General features: G+C 37.6%; 1 pseudogene; it reads right to left on the bottom strand.

Annotated features, from left to right (window-relative positions):
* Positions 1-152: 152 nt before the first annotated feature.
* Positions 153-11,140, bottom strand: LOC122019129 (annotated as a pseudogene).
* Between the last annotated feature and the right edge of the window lie 8,136 nt (positions 11,141-19,276).

Raw genomic sequence — 19,276 nt, 5'->3', positions numbered from 1 at the left:
ATTTTTTTATTATATTTATTAACTATTCTAACTAGAATTTGTAGAAGATCTTTTAAACAATTTCTACACTATTTAAATCTATTTTATCAAATTGTATCATTACTTCAAGCTACCCCTAAATTTTTTTTTTTTGGTCTAAATGTCATGTTTCGTTAGATGCCAATGATTATGTGATGCTGGTTACATGAGTTTGAGATGAATTCAAGTAAATAACCATTGTGATGAATTCAATGGATTTTATAGTATATAGACATCGGTGTGACGAAGAGAGGTGTACATTCAGAAAGTTTGGCTGATCAAATGGGGTGCACAAAGACTTTGCGGCTCCAACTTTGCCTTCCTTCGAGCTTTTACATCCTTCTCAACTTCCTACAGATCATGGATACCAGTCGAATTGTTCCCTCGGGACAGACTAATACATGGAGTGTCATTATGAGATATGAGAGTCAATTCCCGATTAATAGTCAGTTTTCTGCCCTCCTTTATATATTGGTCGCTCGGGCTAGTAGTCACCCGTAATTTAATTTCCTTCGGATAACTTGTGGACGGGTTGTGAGAGATATTTGGAGTAAGTGTTATCATCTCTTGCCACCATGACTACGAGTCAAATTCCAGCAACTCACCGGATTCCATCAGAGAACCTTCTCATTCCAGTACCTAGGCATCCCCTGGGCTGCGGAGAAGCTATGGACCAGCAACTACGGCACCTTGACGGATACTGTAATTTGCAAACTTGTGTCGTGGCCCAAACACGCGTTGTCCTACGCAGATAAACTTGAGCGGGTCAAAACTATTTTGTAGGACGTCGAATGTTTTGGCTCTCTATCTTGCCGATTCAGTGTATGGTAGTTGACAAGTTAAATATCATTTGCCGCTCCTTCATTTGGACGTCAAAGTACCGGCCTATTTCCTAGGCCACGATGTGTCTAGCTAAAGATGAAGGAGGGTATGAAATTTGAGATCTGAAAGCTTAGAACTCAGCCTTGCTATACGAGTCTCTATGGAATCTACAACGGAACAAGGACTCCCTTTGGGTGAAATAGGTCCATCATCAGTACCTCCAACATGTTGATTTGTGGGACTGGAATGCCAAGGCAGCAGACTCGCGTTTGATCAAGAAATTACTGCAGCTTCGTGACACTTTCCACCATGCTCTTGGAGGGAAAGGAGAATGAAATTCTAAAATTAATTTGACCAAAAAACGTTTTTAGAAAAGAACACTATTAATAATAAAAAAATTGGGGGAAGTGAATTTTAATTATTTGGTGGGATTTAACAGTTAATAATGACCTAAATTAGGAGAGCAGTGCCACTTCCATCTGATTTGGAGGAAAAACCAAAATAGACAGAATTGAGAAAAAGTATTTTACTTGCTTCCCTCAATTTCCATCAAGAAACAAGGGGAGCAAAAGAACAGCTGGAGAATTCTTTCCATCCTCAAGTGTTTCTGCCTAAAGAAATGCAGATAAATGCAAGGGAAATACCACGCATGTTTGTTATGTTGGAACAAATTAAAACATAAAGGACAGAAGGTTATCTATTGAATTGTGTCGAAGAAAAAAAATTACTCTCTTGAACATGGAAAGGATGTACCTACCTCTTCATCTCACCATGGAGCAAGGATCATCTTTTTCTCGTTGAGGCAGGGCAGCTATAAACTCATCCCAGGTGTTGACAGCCTTGGTTGCAGCATTGAACAATCTTTCCTGGATACTTATAAGTATCTCCTTCACTTGATCCACCAAATTACCCATTGATGTCTGTTTTAGCACCATTGTCGCGGCGAACAACCCGTACCTGCAGAATTACATGTGAGATTTGACTCCTACCATACAAGAAACAAAAACATTGCATAATTAGACCAAAAAAAAAAACATTTCAAGAAGCATATAATATTATGGCATAAGATCATCTTTCAGGTAAGTTTTCTAAGTTTATATTACAGTTAAGTGAATATATTGAATCGAGCTGTTTTTCAGATTTTCCAAATCAAAGATTCAAAATTCAAGACCCAAAATAAACAACTAAAACTTAACCAGTTCCAATCCCCTAAGATTGCCTCCTAAGATTGCCTCTGCAGTGCATGTAGGCGCAAATATATGAAACGTTTGACGAGTGTAGTTTTATGAGTGTAAGCAAGAATATCTGCTTGTGTTTGCATTTGCAACTGCATCCAAGAGCTGAAACAGCATGTACTAAGTACTTAGTGAAGAATATATTGTAAATATGGATGGTTTAATTTAGGCGGATCAAATTTTATTTATTTAGGCAGATCAGATTTTATTTATTTAGATAGATTTTATTTGATTGTATTTCATTCCATAAATAAGTAGGAAAGAAGTGTAAAAATTATAGTAAGAAGTCCTTTCAAGAGGCTTTTGCATGGACCTGAAGCCAAGATGCTGAATCCGAAGCAATTTAAAACGTGTAATCACTTTCTTTAAAGAGTTTATTGCCCCTACTATCTTGCTAGACCGGATTATAATAGATAATCTCTTCTAGATATATGATAGATTCTCAAATAACAAAGTAGCAAGTTCTTTAGTTATTTGTATAAGAATAGAGAATAATTATCTTTTAATTTGGCCAAGAGCACTTATTTATGAGGACGGATCCTCTGGTCCATTTACGGATCAGAGGATGGTCCACTAAATGCATTGGTTGATTTTAGTGGATCATATCTATTTACAAGTAGAGTCTATTAAAATCAACCAATCAAAATTTATGAGTCATCCTCTCTGGATTGTGGATCAGAGGATCCTGCCACTTATTTATAGAGTTATTTCAATCAGCCATAAAAAGAAATAATCATTCATCAACCATGTTGGTTCAAAAAGGTCACAACCATTCATAATAAAATTGTTGGTCACAAAGGGATGCAATTGTTCGCATTTTAAATACTGTTTACAATGAAAGCCGAAGATCATAAAGGGATGCAACTTTTCAAAATGCAAACTCTGTTCACAATACAAACTAAACTTCAACATAAATAAGATCCTCATGTACAGATTGGTATTATCAAGTGTTTTTGAGAAATACAACATGGGCTCTTCCTCTCATATTCCTCGGCAGAATTCTTCAACGCAGAATTCTTCAACAAAATTCTTCATGGTATCAGAGCCATCAGCCATCTTTTTCTACCATTGAATCTATTCTACCACAAAGGCTACTTCCGACGCTGTAAGCCATCTCTTTCTTCAAGCGCAGCAAACTCCTAATGTTCTTGTTGGAGTTGAAGGCTCGTATATCACTGGCCACAAACTCAATGGTCTGAATTATCTCTAAAGGTCGCAGTCCGTAAAGATGTATATCTGTGGCAAAGGGAAAGAGGATTTTCTCATCAGCGCCTCTGTCGCACCCTCACTCGAATACCCAAACAAAATCTGGAACGCTGAGAATTACATGGTGATCTCTGATAAATTCGATGACCAACGAAATTGGGGAAAACTTTCTTCTCCACCAATCTGCAAAGGATATATGGGAAGCTGTGAAGGACTCGTACTCACATTTGAACAATATGTCAGAGCTGTTCGAGGTTGAATTGAATCTTCACGACCTTAGACAAGGTGAGCTATCTATTACACAATATTTCAACTCCCTTTCTCTCCATTGGCAACAAGTCAACATCCTTGATGCTCACCCATGGGCTTGTAAAACCGACGCCGAACTCCATCGAGAAATCAATGAGCAGAGGAGGGCCTTCAAATTTCTGTTCAGGTTAAACTCCTCACTGGACATACACTCGTGCATTCTCAGCCTCAAGCCACCGTCGAGTTTGCATGAGGCTTTTGTTGAAGTTCACCATGAGGAAAGTTGACAGAAGATTATGCTCGGGCCGACTACTGCTGCTCAAGCTTCTGCACTTGTGATTCATCGATTCCAGCCTCAACTCAATGACGACAATCACTATCCTTGATAGAATGATGGAGACAACCAGCCGCGTCGTGGTCATCCTTGGTGCGACCTTTGTCACAAAGTTGGGCATACCAAAGATAAATGTTGGGTGATTTACATGAAGCCACCTGACTGGAAGCCCAAGATGGAGCGCCACCCATTGTTAGACACAAACAATCTAATGCCAGAGATTTATGGGTATTAGTTGAATTTAAGCTACACTGAATTAAATTGAACTTACAGTCGAAATGATCTGAGCGGATAATCTCAGGCTGCCAGCAGAGGCGGGTTTCTGCTATGTGCCAAAGAGAAGCTGGGCAGGTTTGCAGAGCGGTAGAGCAGGTCTGTAGAGCGGCAGACCAGAGCGTCAGAGCAGGTCTAGAGAGCGGTTGACCAGATCTGCAGAGTGGAAGACCAGATCTGCAGAGCGAAGCGACAGGGCTGGTCTGTAGAGCGGAAGATCAGATCTGTAGAGCGGAAGACAAGGTCTGCAGGCAGAGTGGAAGACCAGAGAGGTAGAGCAGGTATGCAGAGCGGAAGACCAGGTTTGCAGAACGGAATGATAGGGCTAGTCTGCAGAGCGGAAGGGAAAGTCTGCAAAGCGGTAGGGCAGGTCTGTAGAGCAGCAGGGCAGACCTGCAGAGCGGCAGGGCAGGTTTGCAGAGAGGCAGGGCAGGTCCGCAGAGTAGCAGGGTAGGTCTGCAGAGCGGCAGGGTAGGTCTGTAGAGCGGCAGACCAGAGCGACACTTGATCTGGCAAAAGATAGATCGGGTGAGGAGACTGACCGACCGGGAAAACTGACCGAGGCTTGCGAGAGTCATAGTTTCCTTGAAACAGATTCGCCCACCTCCGGCTGTGCTTCAAGGCTTACAAGGGTCGTCTGTTTCCCAGAATACAACGACCGACCGTGAATCCGACCAAGCACTGGTGGTCACGGTGAACTGAGCGGCACCCGATTGCTATCACGGGCACTCCGCCGAGTAGGAGTTGCACGACAGAGGAGGAGGGGAAAAATGGAGAGCCTTTGCTTTTCTGTTCTTCTGTCTATGATCGGAGCCTCCTTATATAGGAGCTCGGATCAGTGGCTAGAGTTAATGACCTTAATGGTCATTATTAGCCGAACAGTGAAACGACCACCGTTTCACTCATTATTACTTGGCAGGTTTTATTCTACATTAATCTCGACAAAAGATCTACGTGGCAAAATGTTGGTTGTTCCACTTGGGTAAATTTTTGCCAACCCATTCAAGACTAAAAAAGCTCACTGTTGCCTCAACCCATCTAGAGCCCGAAAACGAGGAAGACGATTGGTAGTGTTGAATCATGTTCCAAACTCTGCATTATTCATGGGACTTTGCTCACTGTGAAAATTTAGCTAGCTACTACTCTACTTCTTCCAACAATAAACATGCTGAAATCATGTTATGATATTATCATCTTGGTCATCCAAACTTTACTTATCTTGCAAAACTCATTCTAAACTTATTTCTTAATGACAATGTCAGTTCTTTTCAGTGTGAGTTTTGTCAACTTGCTAAACATACACAAGTATCCTTTCCAAGCTTAAGTTACAAATCATCTAAACCCTTTTCACTTATTCATAGTGACGTTTGGGGACTATCCCATGTAAAACTCTTACAAGAAATCATTGGTTCTTTCATTTGTTGATGATCATACGTGCCTGACTTGGTTGTTTCTAATGAAAGATACATCTCTAGCGAGACAGTTCCTGCGTTTATATTCCTCAATAAAATAGGATTGTTGAATGCATAAAGGGACTAAAAGAATTTAGATATCTCCACAATAATATGATATTATCCACTTGATCCCAAGCCCTTATGGTTTTTCTCTTGGGCTATACCCAAAATGTCTTATATCAATAGAGATATTTTTTTTTATAAACCCATGATCTTTCCCATGTGTTTTTAATGTGGGACTATGTTTGTAACTTTGCAACCCCAATAATTCCTCCCTCAAACAAAGGATCATACGGACTCCCTCAAGTATCAAGTCACTCTTGACCTGCTTAGGGCCTCCCCTCGAGTATCATGTCACTCTTGACCTACTCAGGGCCTCCCCTCAAGCATTAGGTTACTGACCTGCTCAAGATCTCCCCTACTTTGTTCAAAGTTTCACCCACATGGTTCGATTTTGGATCATGGCTTTGGCTTGTGCTTTTTCCAACGGTTAGTTCGATGAAGAGAAGCCTAATTCTAATATCAATTAAAATAATTCAAACGAGATCGAAATCCCTAAAACACAAAACCCAGCATTTGAACTTAAACCATGTTCTGATACCAATTGTAGGATCAAAAAGAATTTAGTTATCTCTATAATGATATGATATTGTCCACTTTGGGCCTAAACACTCATAGTTTTTGCTCTTAGGCTCTATCCAAAATGCCTCATGCCAATGAAAATATTTTTTTCTTATAAACCCATGATCTTTCTTATGTGTTTTCAATGTGGGACTATTTTTGTAACATTATAACCCCAATAATCCCTCCTCAAACAAAGGATCACTGGGTCCCTCTCAAGTATCGGGTCACTCTTGACTTGCTCAGGGCCTCCCCTCAAGCATCAGGTCACTGACCTGCTCAGGGGCTCCTCTACTTCATTCAAGGTTTCACCCATATGGTTAAATCTTGGATCATGGCTCTAGCTCACGGAAATTATAACCATAAGCAACGAAAATAATAAAACGAATAGCTCAACATAAATCCAACTCGAGCAAGATTGACAACCAGGACCTCTTAGTGAGACAACACCTCTTCTATAGGGATGGCAATGGGGGGTTTGCCATTCCCATCCCCGCCCCGTTCTCATTTTTTCGGATTCGAGGATTCCTCGAACTCGAACCCACGGGGATCAAATCCCCATCCCCGCCCCCATCCCCGCCTTATTTCCAAATTTAATTTATATTATTATTATTATTATTTAATAGTTATTATTAATGATAATATTAATATTAATATCAATATTAATATTATTATTATTAATAATATTTTCAAAATTTTTAATATTAATATTAACACTATTATTAACATTTTTTTAAAAAAATCATATTATTATTTATTAATAATAATAATAATAATAATATTCGGGGTGGGTTTGGGGATGGGGATAGTATTCCCATACCCGCCCCGAACCCGCCCCATCCCCGAAAAATCGAGGATCCCCATCCCCATTTCGGGTTTTCCCCGCGGGGCCCCAAACCCGCGGGGAAAATTGCCATCCCTCCCCGCGGGGAAAATTGTCATCCCTACTCTTCTATTTGTTAACCTGAAAGACAAAGAAAAAAAATAAAGAGTAGTGAGTATAATAACTCAGTGGATAGAAGAAAATAGTGCATAGATAACATACTGACAGCAGATCAAAGGATGTAGTCTCAGGTAAAATATTTACTAACTAATATAGGTGTCCCAACATAATCACCATCTAACCAAAAGTATAATCAATGACATAACACTTTACTAACCTGCATACATACACACATTATCATTATTAGCTAGTTGTGTTGGCTTTAAATGATTTGATATCGATTATTTCTCATATTGTCACTAGGGGGTACCGTCCGGTTTGGTAGACAAGTATACCCTCGGGGCGTGACAACGCAAGAACAGACATCTTCTCGAGGTAGTTCACTCACTCATGTTCTCTTCCCATGTACCAAAGTTTTTGGGGTAATGTCGTCTCCACAACCATCTATCTCATCAATCGAATGCCCTCTCGAGTTCTCAATTTTCATAGTCCGGTTCAACTTCTCAACAAATCATACCCCCACCCCAAGGTAATCGTTCAAAACATTCTTGCAAAAGTATTTGGTTGTACATCATTTATTCACGTCCACCAACACAATCGTAGTAAACTTGATCCAAGATCCACCAAATGCATTTTCCTCGGCTACTCACCATTCCAAAAAGGCTACAAATGTTACTCACTTGTCACCAAAAAAATCTACAACATCATGGATGCCACTTTCTTTGAACAACAATCATACTACTCTAGTTATGAAATTCAGGGGGGAATCTAAGTGAATATCATCATTCATCATACTGTTCCAACCATATCTCGACGTCAAGGTGTCACATCCTAGCACCTCACATGCATCACCTCCTCCTGTAGTGAAGCATTTGGTGTATACACAAGACGAAAGACATATTCAGCACTAGTTCAAGAGTCAGAACTGGATCCAACTCCCATAGACGTTCACTCAGGTATGATACTCAATCATGAATCTACTTCACCTATGAATAATAACCTTGACATTCCAATTGCATTAAGGGAATTAGATCTTGCACCATGGATCTCATCTCCAACTTTATTTCTTATAAAGGATTGTTCCCAAATTATCAGGTGTGTGTCGCCGTCATTGATAATATTCAAGTTCAACCACCATTGATGAAGCTCTCAAACACCCTAAATAGAAAACTTGTTGATGAGGAAGTTAAAGCCCTACAAAAGAATGGTACATGGTCTGTTTGTGAACTACCAAAGGGAAAGAAAGCAATTTGGTGCAAATAGACTTGTAAAGTCGAACACAAAGCTGATGGAACATTTTTTTTAAGACTAGAGGCATGTCTTGTAGCCAAGGGATTCTCACAATCCTATGGCATCAATTACCTTGAAACCTTTGCTCTACTGGCCAAGCTCAACACTATCAAAATCTTATTCTCTTTGGCTGCAAACAAGGACTGACATTTACATCAACTGAACGTCAAAAATGTCTTTCTAAATGGTAACTTGGAAGAAGAAGTTTGCATGGAAATTTCACCTGGCCTTGGCACTCATAACAACAAGGTATGCAAGTTTCACAAGTCATTATATGGTCTTAAGCAATCTCTCAGGACATGATTTGACAAGTTTGCTACTTCTATGACAAAGCATGGATACACTCAGTGTCAAGCAGATTAAATCTTATTTGTGAAAATCTCTCCTGAAAGATAGATCACCATTCTTATTGTCTATGTCGATGATATCATCATCACCGGTGATAATGAGAAAGAAATAACAAATCTAAAAGAGCTCCTCACTTAGGAATTTGATATAAAAGATTTTAGGAACCCAAAATTCTTCCTTGGCATGAAACTAGCTCGATTTGAACACGAAATATTCCTTTCACAATTGAAATACACGTTGGACCTACTAAAAAGAAACAGACATGGTTGGGTGTAAGCCTGTGGATACTCTGATGGATGCTTCCAACAAAATTTCTTTTGGAAAGGACCATGCACTAGTAGACAAGGGGAGATATCAACAACTTGTAGGACGCCTCATCTATCTATCCCACACATGATTTGATATTAGGTTTTCCATCAGTGTAGTAAGTCAATTATGAATAGTTCAATAGAAGAACACATGAATCGTTGTCTATAGAATCTTGAGATACCTCAAGCGCACCCCAAGCAAAGGGTTACTAGAGAATCTTGAGATACCTCAAGAGTAACCCAAGCAAAGGGTTACTATTTCGCAAGAACAAAGATTGAGGTATACATGTGTACTCAGATACAGACTGGGTTGAATATCTTATAGATAGACGATCAACCTCGGGCTACTATATGTATGTCTAAGGTAATTTGGTAACATGGAGAAGTAAAAAATAGTCTGTGATAGCAAGAAGCAATGTTGAAGCAAAATTTAGAGTTCTTGCACTCGAAATTTGTGAAGAAATATGGATACTCGGAAAAATCTCAGAAAAAATTGTCAAACTACAATGTGACAATTTAGCAACCATCAACATTGCAAAAAATTTTGTTCATCATGACAAAACAAAACACATAGAAATTGACAGACATGCGAAAGAAGCTGTGGAACTCTCATATATTCCTTCACGACATCCAGACACATACAAAAGCTTTCCCAAGGATCAACTTTGAAGAACTATGTGACAAGTTAGGCATGTACAATATGTACAACCCAATTTGAGAGGGAGGGTAGAATATATTATAAATATGGGTAGTTTAATTTAGACCGATCAAATTTTATTTATATAGGCAGATCAGATATTATTATTTAGGTAGTTTTTTTTTTATTTGATTGTATTTAATTTTATACATAAGTGGGGAAGAAGTGTATAAATAAGATCCACGTGTACAAATTTATATTGTCAAGTAATTTTGAGAAATACAACATCAGCTCAGCTGTTCCTCTCATATTCCTCGACAGAATTCTTCAACTCTTGGCGGAATTCTTCAAGGCAGAATTCACCAGAATTCTTCACTTAGCAAACCCAAATTTTATTTGAGTCATAGTTTACCTGGTTATTTGCTAAATTCTTTGGCCCAATCTCAATCCTCAGAGGAACACCTTTCATTTCCCAGTTGGAGTACTTCCAGCCAGGGGATTAGTTCTCCCTCAAGTTCACTTCGGCTCTAAACCCTGCTTCACAAAGTGTCTGAACTGTTGATGAACAAGCATTAAAGATGCAGCATCCTTGTATGGCACAGGAATGACAATAATTTGAAGTGCTGCTGCAACTTTGGGTGGCAACACCAAGCCTTTATCATCTCCGTGAACTATCACCATAATCCCAATCTGCAAAAATCTTGAGATTAATAAAGGTCTACTCCAGCAAAGCATGCAATTTTAAGTTACAAGGTCAAACTGAGTTTAGAAACTTTGATAATCCATGTTAAACAACTTTTGACACTTGCGCCTATGAAGAATATCCACACTCTGTGACTCTAGGAAAAAATAAGGATCATTATTGAATAAATTGCTATGATATTTTTAGTCACCTGGAATTGTGAGCCTGTGCTATAATATAATTTTCTCTCGTAAGGTCAAATTATAAAGTTAAATTGAAGTTGCTAGATCAGTCTCCAAGTGCGGCTATGAACAAAAATACCATGGACCTGACTGCTACGATTGATTTTTAGCTCAGTGCATATAGGGATTGATACGGTACATAAAGGTAAGGTCCGATAAGATTAGGTAGTCGAAAGTTAAGGGGGCGTGATAGTCAGAAGTCAAGAAAGCATGACAGTCAGAAGTCAAAGGGATGTAACAGTCTAAAGTCAAGAGGACGCGATGGTCGGAAGTCAAGGGGATGTGACAGTCAGAAGTTAGAGAGAAGGAGTTAAACCGCTTGACGTCATCAGCTGCATAATTCCCGGTTGGGTATTGACAGATCAAGATTCCAGATAAGAGACATGAGATACAACCTGAAGTAAGGCCTGACCTTCCCCGACTGGTTTGGTTTTCTCAACCCGATCTGCATAGAGACAGACTTGGTACTTTCAGTCATACAACCCCCGGCCGACCTTCCAGTACTCTAAGCGTGGGGAGGGGACCCTAGTCACAGTTTGTCTCCCTCAGCAAGACTCAAGCCAGGCGCCACATCCTAACAGCCATCCCGAGCGGCTCGTAACTAAACCTGGGCGGGACAGAAGGTATTAGGCGACAACAATATCAGGGAATCATAACCACCTGTCACATAATAACTGTAGGACCGTTAGATTCGATAGAGGGGGGGGGGTGAATATCGATTCGAAAAACAAGAGTATAGGCGCAGCGGAAAAGTAAAATAGACACAGTTGTTTTACTTCGTTCGGAGCCTGTGACGACTCCTACTCGAAGGCCCGTGGTCCTTGACCACTTTCGTTGGGCAATCACTAGCAATTCGAAATAATGATTACAAAAGAACCGTACAGTGAATGCTAATGAAAACTAAAAACAAAATACCGACAAGAAGGGAAAAGAATGGAGCGTAGTGTCGGAGCTTTGTTGGCGTCGCACTGAACGTTGAGCAGCAAGACCAGCAGCAGAAGAATTCTCAGCTTGATTGATTGGTTCTGAAGCTCCTGTCTGGGGCTTCTTTTATATGCTGTTCCAGGCGCCTGGATCCCTTCCGGGCGCCTGGAATGTGACGTAGCTGCACAAACCATGATGCTCCACGTGGCGACGACTCGGCTGGATATAATTTGCCTTCCGGGCGCCCGGACCACTTTGTTCCAAAAATCTCCTTTTTCCTGCAAAACAAAGTTAGTCCGAGGCAATATATATCCTGCAAAACAGATTATTAGCACATTTGTAATAGTATGAATTAGCATAAGGTAGTATGACTTAGATTCCGTCTTTCCGAGACCGGAATCTAGTCACGATCTCGACTTAGACATCCGAAATGGATCTAAGTCGGATCGACGCCTAATGTCCCCTTCCCGGGAACGCGTCCTCACAGTCACTCCCCTCCAGTGACTCAGACGTCCGGTCAGCCCGTCGACCCGTCTGGACTTCTCGCCAAGAGTCCGGTCAGCCCGTCGACCCGCTTGGACTTCTTGCCAGCTATCCGGTCAGCCCGTCGACCTAGCTGGACTTCTTGCCAAGCGTCCGGTCAGCCCGTCGACCCGCTTGGACTTCTTGCCAGCTATCCGGTCAGCCCGTCGACCTAGCTGGACTTCTCCTGCACACTCGATCAAAGTGTCATACAACAATAAGACTAACTTAACCTATTTGTCATTCATCAAAACCTAGGTTAAATCGTTAGTGCTAGCCGCACCAACAATCTCCCCCTTTTTGATGGAATGACAACCTGGTTAAGTTAGTGAAAACATATGCAAGAAACAACCTGCATTTATGTGGTTTTAAAGTTTGTTAGTTTGTATTTTCAAATTGGTTTAGCTAACTTAACCACCTAACCCTCCTCCCCTTTTGGCATTCATCAAAAAAATAAACAAAGGTAAACAATCATAGTGAAGAGTTACTGTAACAGGTAATCAAATTTTGAAAGATATCTAGGTTTGGTTCAAAATTTGAAAAAAATGCAATTTTTGACACCAAGTTAAAAATAGTCAAGTTGGCTTGGGGGAGACAAGTAGTTTTGAAAAGTATAAATTTAAAGTTAATCAAGTTTAACTCTCAAGCGTGTGGAAATTTTCAAAATAAATTTTTATCTACTTTTCAAAAAGGTAAGTTTTTCAACTTTGATTTTTTAAAAAAATAAGTAATTTTTCAAGAAAAATTTTTGTCAAAAATTAATTTTTAAGGCTAATTTGATAAGAACTAAATTTTGAAATAGTTAACTTTTCAAGTTAGGTTTTAAAACGCATTTTTCAAACACACAAAATTTGAGTTAATTCTCCCCCTGAACTTGATACTTAACTCTAACCAGCTGTCTAACCAATTAGGTACTAACTAGCTATCAGAAGATAGTAGCTTTCACTTGGTTAGTCAGATTAAGTTAATTATAACCAGTCAGTATTTGACTTGACTGATGAACTTTAATCTGATTAATATCTGAATTGTATTTAACGTCCAGACTTATGTTGATGCACTGAAATAAGCATCTTAAGTCCAGACAGTTGGCCTATGCATCTCACCCCTTTCTATGTTTGTCAAACACAAGCAAGGTAAACCTAGGGTGTTGGTGAGATGCTCAAAAACTAGTCCTATGGGTACATGCTTTCTAAGGATTCAAAACTAGTCTAAGGCCAAAACTGTTTTTGAAAATCTAAAAATGGTAAGTTTTTGAAAACAAATAAATTTGACTTATAATTTGGTAAAATCATTTTTGAAAGTATCTTTGAAAGATCCTAGTCTATTAAGCACATCCCTAATTTTCGTCGTAAGTTACTAAATTCACTTTCAGGGAGAGGTTTTGTAAAAATGTCAGCTAAATTTGATTTGGACTCAATGTACTTGAGTTCAATATCGCCTTTAGTAACATGATCCCTGATGAAGTGATGTCTAATTTCAATATGTTTGGTTCTTGAATGATGCACAGGATTCTTGGTTAAGTTAATTGAACTTATATTGTCAATTAATACTTTTACATTAGTGATATTTAGGTTGAAATCTTTTAGAGTATGCATCATCCATAATATTTGTGCAACACATTCGCCTATAGCTATGTATTCTGACTCAGTTGTAGACAGAGCAACACAATGTTGCTTTCTACTAAACCAGCAGTGATGCACCTAATAATTGGCATCCACCACTTGTGCTTTTGCGGTCTAATTTGCATCCAGCATAATCTGAGTCAGAATACCCTATTAGTTCAAAATTATTTGTCCTAGGATACCAGATTCCTACATTTGTTGTTCCTTTAAGATATCTAAAAATTCTTTTAACCTGTGTCAAATGGGATTTCTTAGCACAAGTTTGGTATCTAGCACACATACTAACTGCAAATAAAATATCAGGTCGGCTTACAGTTAAGTACAGTAGGCTACCTATTGCACTTCTATAATACTTTAAATCAATTGGTTTTCCATTTAGGTCACTATCTAAGATTGTGTTTACAGCCATCGGTGTTTTTGTTTCTTTTGTATTTTCCATTCCGAATTTTTTAAGTAATTCTTTGGTGTATTTATGTTGAGAAATATAGTTTCCTTCATTTGTCTGTTTGATTTGTAATCCTAAGAAATAGGTTAGTTTTCCTATTAAGCTCATTTCAAATTCTTTTTCCATTAGATTAATAAATTCTTCTAAAAATTCTGAATTTGTTGAGCCAAATATTATGTCATCCACGTATATTTGTGCAATAAATATGTTTGTATTTAATGATTTAACAAACAAGGTTGGGTCAATTTGACCTTGTTTGAATCCTTTAGATGTTAGGTAAGATGTTAGCCTCTCATACCACGCCCTGGGTGCTTGTTTAAGTCCATATAGGGCTTTCTTTAATTTAAAAACATAATCAGGGTGTTCTAAGCTTTCAAACCCAGGAGGCTGACTTACATAAACTTCTTCTTTGATTAGTCCATTAAGAAAGGCAGACTTAACATCCATTTGGTATAGTTTAAATCCCTTATGAGCTGCATAACTTAGTAACATTCTAATGGATTCTAATCTAGCTACTGGGGCATATGTTTCGTCATAGTCAAGTCCTTCAACTTGACTAAATCCTTTGGCAACCAGCCTAGCCTTATTTCTAGTAATTTCCCCAGTTTCACTTAGTTTGTTTCTGAATACCCATTTTGTTTCTATTATTTTCTTATTCTTAGGTGGTGGGACTAGGTCCCAGACCTCATTACGCTCAAATTGGACTAGTTCTTCTTGCATAACTATAATCCAATCTGGGTCTAGTAGGGATTCATCCACAGTTTTAGGTTCAATTTTTCAAATTAATGAAATTTGACTTAGGTTTCTAAAGGATGATCTGGTTTGAACTCTTAAGTCTGGGTCACCAATTATTTGACCAGTTGGATGATTTGGGTTTACCCTTATTGTTTTAGGAGGTTGATTCTCTTGATGTTGTTCCTCTTCTTCATGACTTAGTGTTTGGTTGATTTCTGGAACAAACTCCGGTGGTTGTGTAGGTTCTATGTCTTGTTTAGTTTCTTTAAATTTTACATTAGTAGTTTCTTCAATTTTTAAGGTAACCTTATTATAAATTCTGTAGCCTCTACTATTTAGGGAGTATCCTACAAAAATTCCATTTTCAATTTTAGAGGTGAATTTTCCTAAGTGTTCTCTTGTATTTAAGATAAAAACTGGGCACCCAAATACCTTAAAGTATTTTATGTTTGGTTGTTTATTATAAAATATTTCGAAGAAAGTTTTGTTATGAGTTTTATTTATTGTTGTTCTGTTCTGTACGTAGCAGGCTGTACTAACGGCTTCTGCCCAAAAGTATTTAGGTAGGTTATACTCATTTAACATTGTTCTAGAAGCTTCAAGTAAGGTTCTATTTTTTTCTTTCTACAATTCCATTTTGTTGGGGGGTTTTAGGGAATGAGAACTCATGATGGTAACCGTTTTCTAGACAAAAACTGTTAAAGTTGTGATTTTTAAATTCTCCCCCATTGACACTCCTAATTCTTTTAATTTTAATATCTTTTTCGTTTTCAATTTGTTTGCAAAAATTTGTAAGAATTTTAAAAGTTTCATCTTTATGTTTTAAGAATTTTACCCAAGTAAACCTAGAGTAATCGTCTATAATTACTAAGCAATATAAGCTTCCATTAATGGATTTGATTCCATGGGAGTCAAAAAGATCTAAATGTATAAGTTCTAAGATTGAGTTAGTTTGTGGTTGATTTGTTTGTTTGTGGGTTGATTTAGTTTGTTTTCCTTGTTGACAAGCATTACATATAGTTGAATCTAAGTTAGGTAACTTCGGTAAGCCTTTTACAAGTCCATTTAGTTTACTTATATTTCTAAAGTTGGTGTGAGACATTCTCCTATGCCATAACCAAGTTTCTTCTTTTTGTGTTAAATAGCACTTAATGGAAGAAATGGTTAAGTTGATGACATAGATGTTGTCTTTTCTAAAACCTTTTAGGCTTATGGTAGGATTATCTAGATGTTTGATTGAGCATTCTGTAGATAGAAACTTGACCTTATACCTAGCATCACACAATTGACTTATACTTAGAAGATTATATTTAAAGTTTTCAACAAGTAAGACATTTGTAATTATGAAGTCTAATTTTAATTCAATATTACCTATACCAATTACCTTGAGTTTGCCGTTGTTTCCAAAGGCAACTGTTCCTAGGCTTTTGTAAGTGAGTTGAGTGAACTTGGTGTGATCTCCAGTCATATGTTTGGAGCAACCACTGTCCAAAATCCACTTGGTTTCCTACAGTAAGTAGGATCTAAAGTTAGTCTTTTGAGCATGCATTAATTTAAGTTTAAAATTAAAATTTTGAAAATAATTTTTAAGTTTTAAAATTAATTTAAATTTTGAGATTAATTTTTTAAATTAAAATTAAAATTTTGAAAATAATTTTTAAGTTTAAAATTAAAATTTTGAAAATAATTTTTAAGTTTAAAATTAAAATTTTGAAAAATTAATTTTTAAGTTTAAAATTTTGAAAATAATTTTTAAGTTTAAAATTAAAATTTTGAAATTAATTTTTAAGTAAAAAAAATTTTGAAGTTAATTTTTTTTTTAAGTTAAAATCGAAATTAATTTAAAAGTTAAACTTAAAAGTTGAAATTAATTTTTAAGTTAAAATTAAAAATTTGAAATTAATTTTTAAGTTTAAAATTAAAATTTTGAAATTAATTTTTAAGTTTAAAATTTTAATTTAAGTTTAAAATTAATTTAAGTTTAAAATTTTAAAAATTAATTTTTAAGCCTTATTCATCTCACCCGATCTATATTATCAATCAGGGAATCCTATGATTTTGTGATATGAAATTGGTTTGATTACAGAGTTTTGGTTTAACTTGTGTTAGATTCAGACTTAGCTTTGGTTTCCACAAATAGGCATTCTTCGGATAAACTTCTAAGCTTGGTGAGTCACAAGGACATCATTAGAAGTAACCAACCTTTCGAGGTTTTCCGAATAGTCCTATCCACGGAACTTAGTACTAAATCTTGGTCTAACTGGTTAGGATTCGTTTAAGGGTAGCTTCGGTCAGTTCCACTTGGACAAATGCACCAGATCGAAACCATATCTTTCTAGACATGCGATGCCCAAGTTTCCCTAACGTACTATCATCCAAAAATTTCACCAATACCATGATTCAAGTTAAACTTGGTCTCTTTTTAACTAATCGCCCTGCCGAGTTTGTTAGTTTTGGGTTACCCTGTCGGGTAAATTAGTTTTGGAGGTGCCAGCTATTCTGGAGCCTCCCCCTGAATTATTGGCCATTAATTTAAGTTTTGATTTTAGGCTTGTGTCGATTCTTTTTATAGTTATGATTAACTTGTTGATTTTCAAACTGTTTAGATTTTGAATTTGATTTAGGTTTGTATTTTGGATTTTGGTTTGGTTTATTCGATTTTATATAATGTATTTTTTCTTTAGGTATATAATATTGATTAAGTCCTACTTGCGTGGTCAGACACGCTTTCGGAACCCAAGCTAAATTGGTTGATTTGTATTGGGTTATTAATGAGTTGAAAGTTTTATTTGAATTCGACTTATATCCTAGTCCGGCTTTATTATAACATGCTTTTTGATTATTTAGGATTAAGTCTAGATTTTTTGACCTTGTTGTAAATTTTTCTAGCATTTCTTTTAAATTTTTAACATCATTTTTTAACGATAGATTTTCCTCTTCAAGTGTTAGATCTTGAGTTGGTTTGGAATTTTTTAATTGTTCCTTGAGGTTTTGATTTTCCTCAAGAAGTGATTTATTTTCATTTTCTAATTTAGTTAATTTACTATTTAAACAGGAAATAATTCTGAAAATTTTTTTGTTTAAATTAAAGTATACCTCATTCGGGCCTTCGGAAACGAGTACAGACTCGTGGCTTGTTTCGGGTTCAGACCCGTCTTCATCTTCCGACTCGTTATCTGTTTCAGCTTCGCGGGCCATCAGTTCTTCTCTTCTTCCTCCGATTCGTCCGAGGAGTCGTCCCACGTTGCTTTGAGTGCCTTCTTTTTGGTTGGCTTTGGTTTGTCGAACTTTAGTTTTGGGCATTCGTTCTTGTAATGTCCCTTTTTGTTGCAGCCGTAGCAAGTCATGTTCTTTTGTTCTGAGGGAGAGCCTTTGTCCTGAAGCTCCTCTTTCTCCCGGTGAATATTTTTCTTACCAAGTTCACTGTGTGTTCTTCTTTGGAGTCTTGGTCGATTCTTCTTCAACTTCAGCTTGCTTTTCTTGGAGGAACTCGCAAATAAGGCTACACCTTTCTCGGCTCCAAGATTAGTTTGTTCGTGCAATTCTAATTCACGGAAAAGCTCATCCAATTTTAATTTAGAAAGATTCTTAGAAATTTTGTAGGCATCCACTATTGATGCCCACAAACTATTACGTGGAAAGGCGTTTAATGCGTACCTTATCAAGTCTCTGTTCTCCATCTGGTGGCCTATCGCATGGAGCCCGTTGAGGATGTCCTTGATCCTCGCGTGGAGTTGATTCGCTGTTTCTCCTTCCTGCATTTTTATATTAAAAATTTTATTTAAAAGCAGGTCTCGTTTTGTTACCTTAGCGTCGCTTGTTCCTTCGTGCAGCTCGATCAGTTTGTCCCACAATTCTTTAGCGTTTTTGTGTGGACCGACTCTGTTTAGCTCTTCTCTTGTTAGTCCGCACTGTAGAGTGTTGATCGCTTTGTTTTCTGTTGACGCTTTTTTCTTGAGATCTGCTGTCCAGTCTTCAGGATCCACTAGGTTCCCGGCGTTGTCCACTGGAATTTTGTAAGGTCTTGTAAATTGTAATGCTCATCCACTGGTCAAAGTCAGTTTTGAGGTAGACCTCCATGCGCTTCTTCCAGTAAGGGAAGTCGTCCCCGTTGAAGAGTTGAGGTCGCACTGTGCTGAATCCTTCTTGTTGGGACATTCTGTGCACAGGTAAATAACCAAAAAATATCCCAAGACTTGGTCTTGGATTAGTAGTGTGGGAAGAAAAAAAGAAACTAGATTCGTGTTGCACTAATTTAAATTGATTAGAGAAATATTAAGTTAACGAAACACCAATTTTTAAAATAAAAAAAAACAAAAGAAAATTCACCCCCTGTCTGATTGGTGGTTGCACCAAATCAGAGCGG

This window comes from Zingiber officinale, chromosome 9A (genome assembly GCF_018446385.1).
Source record: "Zingiber officinale cultivar Zhangliang chromosome 9A, Zo_v1.1, whole genome shotgun sequence".
Lineage (NCBI taxonomy): Eukaryota > Viridiplantae > Streptophyta > Magnoliopsida > Zingiberales > Zingiberaceae > Zingiber > Zingiber officinale.
Note: the sequence above shows the minus strand (reverse complement) of the source record. Positions and strands in the feature narration are given on the sequence as shown.